The sequence below is a fragment of the Cyprinus carpio genome, chromosome B14, assembly GCF_018340385.1.
Source record: "Cyprinus carpio isolate SPL01 chromosome B14, ASM1834038v1, whole genome shotgun sequence".
Classification (NCBI taxonomy): domain Eukaryota; kingdom Metazoa; phylum Chordata; class Actinopteri; order Cypriniformes; family Cyprinidae; genus Cyprinus; species Cyprinus carpio.
The window spans coordinates 8,777,760-8,787,894 of record NC_056610.1 but is presented as its reverse complement, the minus strand read 5'-3'; the positions used below and the strand labels follow the sequence as shown (position 1 = coordinate 8,787,894).

At 34.9% G+C, this 10,135-nt stretch overlaps 1 pseudogene; it reads right to left on the bottom strand.

The window, feature by feature from the left end:
* LOC109081298 overlaps positions 1 to 9,513 on the bottom strand; it is an 11,012-nt pseudogene extending 1,499 nt beyond the window's left edge.
* Between the last annotated feature and the right edge of the window lie 622 nt (positions 9,514 to 10,135).

Genomic DNA, 10,135 nt, shown 5'->3' with positions numbered 1-10,135 from the left:
ATCTGAAGAGCTACAGTGAGAAAATGAGCTTTAAAACGCTGCTTTAAAGCCTGCAATGACCCCTGAGGTGGAGGTTTCATTTGTGTGGGGCAAAAACACTGTGACGGGAAAGTACAATAAGCCTAACGCAAACTGACAAGAGAGAGAGAGAAAGAGAGAATATCACGAGCGGTTTGCATAACTAAACACAGAGACATTGATTTAAATCCTGAAGGAAGATACTAGAAGTGGAAAAGAAAGGAAATAGAGTTCATTGTGTTAGCTTGACAGAATTTAAAGTGTCAAAAAAATAGCCCTCAAGTTTATTTATTTAATACAGTTTGTTTTTCTTTCACTATCTGGTCCAACTTATCTACTTATTTGTTTTTTTTACTTCAATTTTAGTTTTGTAGAGATTTTCAAAATTAGACAATTTATGTCAGTCTACAAAATAAATTTATTTTGAACCATTTGAGCAGATCAAAAGATATTCAAGATAATAAAATGTATTGGGTCTAAATTTTTGGCCAGTAATGCACATACACAAATATACAAACTAAAATGATAGATAAGTGTAATTATATAATTACTTAAATAAAATAAGTTATAAAATATAAGTTATAGTTATACAAGTTAAAAATCTCTCTTGTTTAAATTTAAATAATTTTTAATAAACAAATTATATAAATTTAAATAAGATAAGTTTTTTTTATAAAATAAGTTTATTTCTACTTAAGTATAATTATATTACTAAATACATTTGTTTTGTAGATCGATATAAATTGTGGCTAATTTTGAATTTCTCTCCAAAACAATTTATCAATTTAAAATGAAAACTGATAACACACCTTTAGTTTTGTCCAAACACAGTGTTTTGCTGGCTAGACGAAACACGTTTGTGCTCATGTTTAGGGGTTCATTTGAGCCACTCTGGAATGAAAGGGAAAAAAAAGAAAAGTTTCATTTCATATACTTTGTATATTCAAAAACCTCCCATTGTGCACCGTGTCTCACATCAGTTTTTGACATGTGGGATAAAGCGTTTACACACCAGAGTGACCTGTACATCCTGAGGTCGCAGTTGGTATTTCTGTAGGACAGTGGTAAGTGCATCGCCCAAATTCTTGCTCGACTTTGCAATGATTCCTATCGTTCTTCCTGCAAACGCAATGTTCAGCCTGCACACAAACAAACCTGTCAACATATCTGTGCACCAGGGCTTATAGAGGTAACTAAAACTAGAACCATTAAAAAAATAAAAAATAAAATAAAAAGTTGCTAGAAATAAAATAAATGTCTAAAGAAACAGTCACTGGGTATTGTTGTTAGCTGATGCTATTATAATCAAAACAGCTAAATATTAGCACATTTATTGGCCTAGATACGATGTTGGTGTATCCTTAAAATATTAATGAGGTATTATTTTAGTGATTTAAGGTTTTTTAAACTATTGTGTTTATGAGATTATCTATGGTCTGTGTGCGTACAGTATGTATGACTCACACAAATGTAACTTTGAGCTCCAAAGTGAGCTGTTGATCTCCAAACCCAGAGCTGTCCTGATCCAGAGAAAGAGGCTGTCAAGAAGCAAACACAATCATTATCCTCACAAATATGGTTAAAAAAAAATTAGACCAGTAATATACTCTTAAAACTGGTGCATTAAAAAGCTCAGAAGACAAATGTATGTAATATATTTAATATGTAATAGAATAGAATAATTAAACTAACAAAAAGAGGTGTACCTTTACGTTTCAGCTGTGGCCATTCACCAAATAAATAAATACATAAAAAAAATTACTTCAACTTTAAATTAAAAACAGAATCTAAAAATAAAAACTAATTTGAAATATTAATGAACCAGTAATAGTATCTCAATAATACTAAAATAACCCATCTATAAATATCTAATTTCACATGCAAAGCAGTTAACCAATCAGAGCAGGGTTCATTTACATAATAAAGTCATAAACTGGATGTTTAAATGTCACTTCAAATTGAATTCTCAGAGTTAGAGAGAGCCCAGAAAATAATCTTGCAAAAACCAAACTGACAGCTTTTGCGGCAATGTAATTTATAAAATAGATATATTTATAAAATATTTTGCACTATTATTGAACAAACTAAACACCGATCTGACTTGAGCTGACTAATGATACTACTGGCTTTTCACAGCTGATTTAAAGCTGAAATAGTTTTCATTTCATAATTGAAGAACTTTTACTGGGAAGCTGCTTTAAAACAATCTTGACAATGCTTGCCATTGTTAAAGATCTTGTGGAGTCATAATGCCGAAGTTACTGGTAAGATAAATGTGTGAAGACCTCATTAACCTCATTTAGGTTGCCGGACTGACCTTATCTTTGCCTTGTAGGTAGATGATGACATCTTTCAGAGGAAAGCCTCTCTTCTCACACAGGCTGCTCAGCATGTCTCGGAGAAGTGTGTATGGGTCTAGCAGGGGCCAGGCTGGCGGTCCCGTCCGGCAGGTAGACGCAGCAGTACTTATCTGCTGTCAGAGAACCAGAACTCAAGGCTTCTGGATCAGAGATGGCCACATTGCAGCGCCCGTTCTGACAGCAAAAGAATAAAAAAAAACAATTAAAAACATGATGCTTTTCCATTTTTCATTCTAACATATCTTGCAACTGCTGAAATTAAATCAAACTAACTTGAGAATTTTAGATCATATCTATTATCTTGTTTGCAGAGCTGTATGCAAGCTTTTGTCCACAAAAACAAATGGACTCCATACTAAATACTCTTGTATGCTAAACTGTATGTTTTCCCCACAAGGGCAGCTAGTAAAAGCAAGTAGCAAATCATGCTTTTTTTAGGCTGGGATGGCTGTTAGCATTTTAAAAGGGGACTAGCCCTATGATTTTTACAGCAATACATGCCATTATAACACTGAATACAGAGCTATATTTTTGTGGTCTTGCACACATTTGCATTCCCTTCATGAAAAGCAAAAACATATATTTGGAGGAATATTTGGACTGATGTAGATACCTCAGCTCGGCCGAATCCAGAGACCAACTCCAGACTGCTGTTAGACTTCACTGAGATCTGAGACTCTTTACGAGACACCATCACATGCTGATATGACTGGTCAGCTGAGAAACATAAACACTGTTAGCGTAATTATGGCTAAAAACACAAAAGAAAAGCATGCAAACAAAGAGACATTAAAGGGGTCATGAAATGGAGAATCAAAAGGTTTTCAATATTTAAAAAAAAAGAAGACACACTCTTAAAAATAAAGGCTCCAAAAGGGTGTTTTTGCAGTGATGCCATAGAAGAACCATTCAGTGAACAGTTCTTAAATGAATCATTTTGAAGAACATTTAAAAAATCTAAAGAACCTTTTCTGCATTTGAAAGTTTCCATGGATGATCAAGGTTCCACATGGAATCATTGATGCCAATAAAGAAGCTTTGTTCTTAAAAGTGTACTGTAAGTTTCAAAACATCCTAGTTTAAGAAACAAATTATTTTCTACCCTTGTGAAACACCTGGATTTGCCCTACACCCTTCTTTTTGGTGCAAAAACCTTTGCTAACTTTATAAATTAAACTTGAGAAACAATAGAAAAATCTGATACTATATTTCATGAGCATCAAGAGCTGTGATTGGTGTAATACAGTATGTATATATTTACAGACATTTTGCCATTTACGCATAAGTGAATCAAGCCAGCAACTAAACAATTAACTATGCTGCCGTTCCTGTTAGTAACGTGGGAACCATCTGTTATCTATATTGCAATTATTTTTATATACAGAAAGCGATTAAAGATTGTTCTCTTTATCATTTCTGGAGCAGCGCAAGTCTATCAGTGATTTGATTTCTTTATTTTCACCAAGACTCCTGTTATAATCGATGATAAAATTTACACTCTGCTCTTATTTACATTGTGTTTTCATTATTGTTATTTTATCATTTCAATATTTTTTTTAATCAGAGGCTAAATTCAGAGTAGAAAATGACCATTTGTATATAAATTATGACCGTTTGCAATGCATTGCATGAGCCTTTAACTATAGGCATCTTTAAACATTAGTCAAATGCACTATGCATGTTCATGAGAACGACTCTTTTTGAGACGGTGGCATGCACTGCAGACACATCCACAAAGATGCCGCACACAGATAGAGAAGTGCTGAGTCAGATGGTACCTCCCCATGAGCCTCTCTTCTCTAACCTCTTCTTCCTGTTGGTCTTGCTGTCGGATGAGGGCACTTTCAACTCAACACTCTGTTCCAAAACACAGAGTTATACACGTATAAGGACTTTTTTCACTGTGGTTCACAGACTAATATCTCACTGACACGGCATTAAATTCCCACAGTGTGGTGGCAACAGGTTCTCACACAATTAGGCCATTTTAAACAGCTCACACTTGCACTGTATGATATGCAGATTCATTTCAGAACCCATATTAACAGCATTTACGCTACACATGCAAGTAGTGTCAGAATAGAGTATTTCTACTGCACACTAAACTCAACTGAAGATATATTTAAAAAGCACTACAGATATTTTGCAATAAAGACATTATGAAGCAACAAACCTGTGGAACAAAACTACTCGTTAGTTATTCAAAGGTGACAAAAAAAATGCATGCAAAAACTTTCTATTCAGTACAGTCTAAATCTAGAAAAATTTAGCATTTTATAGCTCATGTTTGGGGTTTAGTCTATATTCCATGTAAATTAATTGGCATATAGATCCAAATGTGATTCACTCCTTCTGTAAACTAGATTTCACAATGATCAAGTTTATTCTAGTTTGCAATAGCTCACTCCTGATAACCATTTTAATTGAGTATTTCCAACTAATGTAATAACTTTAAGCATTACACATTTGTGTGATTCATTTGGTGTTGTTAATTACTATTATTTTACTGGCAAGATATGTAAAACAGGCTGTACTAATCAAAAAATTATAATTTAGTACCAACCCATTACATTTGGACAGACTGAACTAGTGTATAACCGTGACCTGGTTTAAATTTTTATGGTCACTTCAAGTGTTAACATCCTGTCAGGCCTTGGTCAGAATAAGCGGCAAAAATAGTCTGACTTGATATGACTAGGGTTAGGACTATGGTTTGTGTCACAGGAATGACTTTAAAATATTTGTAAAAATTTTACTGATTCCAAAGTAACTTCTCAAGTAACTCAATGCCTTGAATGGATTTTAAATGTGTTACCTTTCTGTTACTAGGTGGCGTTGAGCTCTTTTTAGACATTTTGCTTTTGGGCTCTGGGGTTCCAGCGCTGGGAAGAGGACGACCCTCCACACAAGACAGCATGCAGTTCTGGTACAGCGGAGAGCGGACAAACCTCGTGTAGCTGTCCATTTTCATCAGCTTGAAGATCTACAGCAAGGGGAAAAAAATATTTTGAGACATTCTTTGGGTATTTTATAGTCAGAACTCATGTAAAGCAATTGCAATGAAACATCATTTGTTATGAATAATATGTTCTTTTGATTTCAATTTTGATCTTTTGGTCCAAATCACAAAATAAAGGGGGGGGGGACTTATTTGTAAAGTATTTATCGTATTATCCAAAAAATGCTTTACAGCATACTTTCTAAATAGCCAATCCCCTTTTGCGCATTCAATTTCCAGAAAAATAATATTTATGATCATGATGAGTATTTTTATATGACAGTATTGCCTTTGCCAGTTTATTATACCACCCACCCATATCTCATACCTGTCCCTGTGCTTTATTGAACATGTCGGGTGTAGGCGTCTCTAATGCGCTCTCTTCCATCTGGGCCGTATCGTCGATATTAACCGCATGCAGAGAGCTTTCAGAAAGAAAACTGTCGTAGATGGAACGCGCCTCTTTCTTCAGCTGATGGGGGACATTTCAGAGTTTTAGGGTGATAACTGCCTTTGATTTCTAGTTGAATATAGATTCAGATCATAAAGAGAAGAAATAAAAAGTGCAGATGCAGATGACAAACACTCAAACACAAATCAGTGTGCAAAAACGCCATTTCTAAAGAATATATCACAGGGATGTTGTTAAGGTAAATTAAGTGTTTTTAAGCAGGGCTACAAAGATGACAAAAAAAAAAATTCTCAGCTCAGGTTAAGACCCATTAAATGAGGTGCAAGATCCTAGTTTTGTTACATTTCATCAATTGCTTACAATGTCGATGGAGACAAATGGTCTTTGAGAAAGGCATTAAACCCTAGATAGCTTTAAGAAGACTGTCCGTTTTTTTTTCTTTTCTTTTTTTTGTTGTTTTTTTTTATATATGTGTATTTTTATATTTTAAATATATATATAAAATATAGTTTTTGTGTATTTTGTTTTTTTCTTAAAAATAATATATACAAATTTCCTGCTAATTTTAAGTCAATGTATCTTCCGAAATCCCAAATTATAATTTAAATAGGATTTTAAGTTTAAATGGGTTTAAATAAGATTTTCTTCTTTTTAAAATATGATTTGCATTTACATTAAACATTTTCATCTTGAAAGTTAAAAAAGTATTTTGCATACCTCTTCCAGTCTAGTGGGTGGGATTTTCTTGAACTTTTCACAGGCTTGGTAGAACAGGATATTCTCAGCACTCACCTCTGATTTGAGAAACTCCTGTGAGACAGGAACAAAGAAAGAGAAACACCACAACGCTTCAGTGATTCACACATTTAATTAACAAAAGCTCTAGGTGTAAATTATGCGTTTTTACCAATGAATGAATGCTTCCTTTTTATCATGACCAGTAACATTTGTGCATCAACTTGTTACATGCTGACATATAAAACTAGTTTTAATAACCTGAAATCCTGATCAACTGCTTGGTTGCGAAGAGAAGGAAAGAAGTCATATTTTATTATGCTAATGTCTAATGCTACTGCCAACAACATAAAAAAAAATAACAAATTGTTTAATTTCATATCAGAAGCGAAAGCCATATCTCTTGAAAAGTGATAGAATTCATATCATTTGCAAAAACAAGAGGTTTGTTAAACTCACAATCCCGAACAATGATATAAATCTTGTATATGGTGTAGTATATCTCAAAATGCTTCCACTCAAAGAAAAACACCTCAGTTTTATTCAGAGGCCCAAACTGAGCAAAAACATGCAATTTGGAGCAGATGCTGATATTTAGATGTTACAAAAGTAAGATGAAATTCTGATAGCTTGTAATGCATATCAATGAGATCTTGATGCCTGATGATCATATCTGATATTCACTGATTTTTCAGAAAAAAAAAATGTTGTATGGTTAGTTTGGTATATTCAAAATCATATAATGCAGTGAGATTATGGAGAATTATTGATATGCTTTTATTCGTTAATGTTAGCTTTAAATGTTTTTTTGAAGTATCGCACACCGACGCGGTCTTCAAGCAGGTTTTCGAAACACACCGCCCAGCTGACCACCCGACTGGCCGGACCATCAGCACTTTGAGGACCACCTGACCTGCTCGAGCTCTCTGATAGGCTGGAGCTGCTGCCACGACTGGATAACTTGAAGTTGAGCTCTGTATGAAAATGACAGTTAGATATGAGTAAGACATGCATAAAAAGTGGTTTAAGTGATTGACATGATGCACTGGGTGACCCACTTGTGATCAGATCACAAGACTGACAAGAACAGTAAGTTTAGTGTAAAGATATAACACTCACCCCCATCAGAAACCGCCTGGGTCTGCAAGACCAAACAAACACAATCAGTCTACCATGAAATCAATGGAGGCCTGTATAATGGTCATGAATTAATGCATCACAGGAAATCACATTGTAACAGCTGTGTTTTTTCTTTTTTTTTCCTGAGCTGCACACTTACACAGGAAATGGGTGTGTTCAATGTTAGAAAAAGTTCATTAGGAGACATGACACAACTCAAACAGCAGTCACATTTAGTTTGGTTAGCTTTCAGATGATCCACTGGGCAAAAACATGTTTGTGTGATAGAAAGTTTCACTGTCATGGAAACAATGTGAAAACCTTATTGCAAAGTGCTTATTTTCTCAGCAGCTCATCATGCATTCGCATTTCTTCTTAAACACAATTTGGCAAACCATCTAAATAAAGACACACCATGGATTTGTTATATATTTATTTTTTATACAAGCTAATTGCAAGCACTACAAACTATTACTTTGCTTTAAAAAAAAATAAATCACAAAAAAAGGAATTGAAAGACTTACAGCAATTCTAGGGAGAATGTTATATAATGGTATATAAATGTATAATATTATATTATATAGAAATCTAATTATTACCCTACAGACTTAAAAAAAAAAAAAAAAAAAAAAAAAAAAAAAACCTTCACTCAGAAATGAAAGTTTTAGAAGACAATTTTTTGACTTGAGAAAGCATTATTGTGGATTATGGACTGGTTAAAAATGTTTTTTTAAAAAAAAGTTATAAACATTTTAATGATGGATTTGTTTCTTACAAACACAGCTTTTTGCTTGACAACATGTTAATTGATAGACTGGAGTTGTGTGGATTACTGTGATGTTTTTATCAGATGTTTGGACTCTCATCCTGACGGCACCCATTCACTGCAGAGGATCCAATGCTGAGCAAGTGATGTAATGCTATAATTCTCCAAATCTGTTCCCATGAATAAACAAACTCATCAACATCTTGGATGGCCTGAGGATGATCATTATCAGCATATTTTAATGTTTGGATGAACTATTCCTTTCATCCTAAAAATAAACGCTGCTGAATTTTTAGCATTACATTTATTTGTATGAATTAAACAGACACTTGTCCTTAGCAGTTTACATTGCATTCAAGCTACGCTTCTTATCGATTCATAGATCCCCCCCGAAACTGAACCAGTGACTTAGTTCCAGTTACGAATCATCTTTGCCCCTGAAGACGTCCCTAGACTTCTCCAAAGCTGCTTTGTCAGATTCAGCTGAACTTCTGGGGACGATTTTGTCCTCAAATCAAACACACACAGACCAATTTGTAAATGCGAAGTCCCCTCTGACTGATTGTGGATGAAAAAATGCGTCAAGACTAGTTAAACAAGCCAACCAGAAGAAAACACCTGTCATGAAACAGCAGCAACACATTTGCGACTCCTCAAAGCAAACCACTCACAATCTTAATTTCGAACAGCTGAAAAGCTCAACTAAACACCACAAACCAAAATCCATCACATTCTGGATTGCAAATATTCATCAAATCTTGTTTGGATTACTGAACTGGAAGATGAAACACATGATCATGAACCTACAATGAAACAACTCTGAACATATGCACACAACCACACACCCATCAAACCGAACCAATCAGTGAAACTGCATCTCTGAGCTGGAGAAAAACCACCAGCAGGCCTGAACCAGACTTACCATCTGACCCGCTGGCACTGCCAGAGTGTTCATTTTCTTGGACATGGCCACATCAGGGTAGGACACTAAGGACCTCGCTCCAAACTGTTCCTCTCTACAGCTACGCTGCCTGCCAGCCCTCTTTCTTACAGCTCTGTCACTTCCTGTTTCAAAGGGAAGTCTTACCATAGCAACACACCGCAAGAGGAACTGCGGTTGCTCTGACTAAACCTCTCTTTCGACTGTAAGCAACCCTTTGTGTGGTATGAGACCTGTGTTACGGCCCACCTCCCCCTGCGCTTATGCACTCAAACGAACCTGACGAGTGAGCAAATTAAATAACCAACCACAGTGGATAACCTCAACCCGTTAGGGGCCACAAATGTACTTAAACAGTCAGTAAAGTAAACAGTTTCTTGGTTACTAAAGTACAGTATGGAAACATGCACAACAGGCCTGAGAACTTGCACAATGAAACGTCCACGTCCTTTCATGTGAAGAGAACTTAAGCAACATTTTTCAAAGCATTTGTCATACTGTGATGTTGCACGTGCAGTGAATCAGAGCAGAGAGATTATTGTGAAAATTAATAATCAATTAATCTATAAACATAATGGATTACATATGATTACTGTCAGATCAGGGGAAGTTGTCAAAAAACTAAAATTTTATATTAACTTTAATGTAACAGCTTATATAACAGCTTGTTACATTTAGTGTGCCCTCATGTTCTTATATTGTGTCAATCATCAGTGGCTTAACAGTCTTAATTAAAACTCAACGGTCTCAACTAATAAGAAACAAAAAGCAAAAATGATTGGAGAAT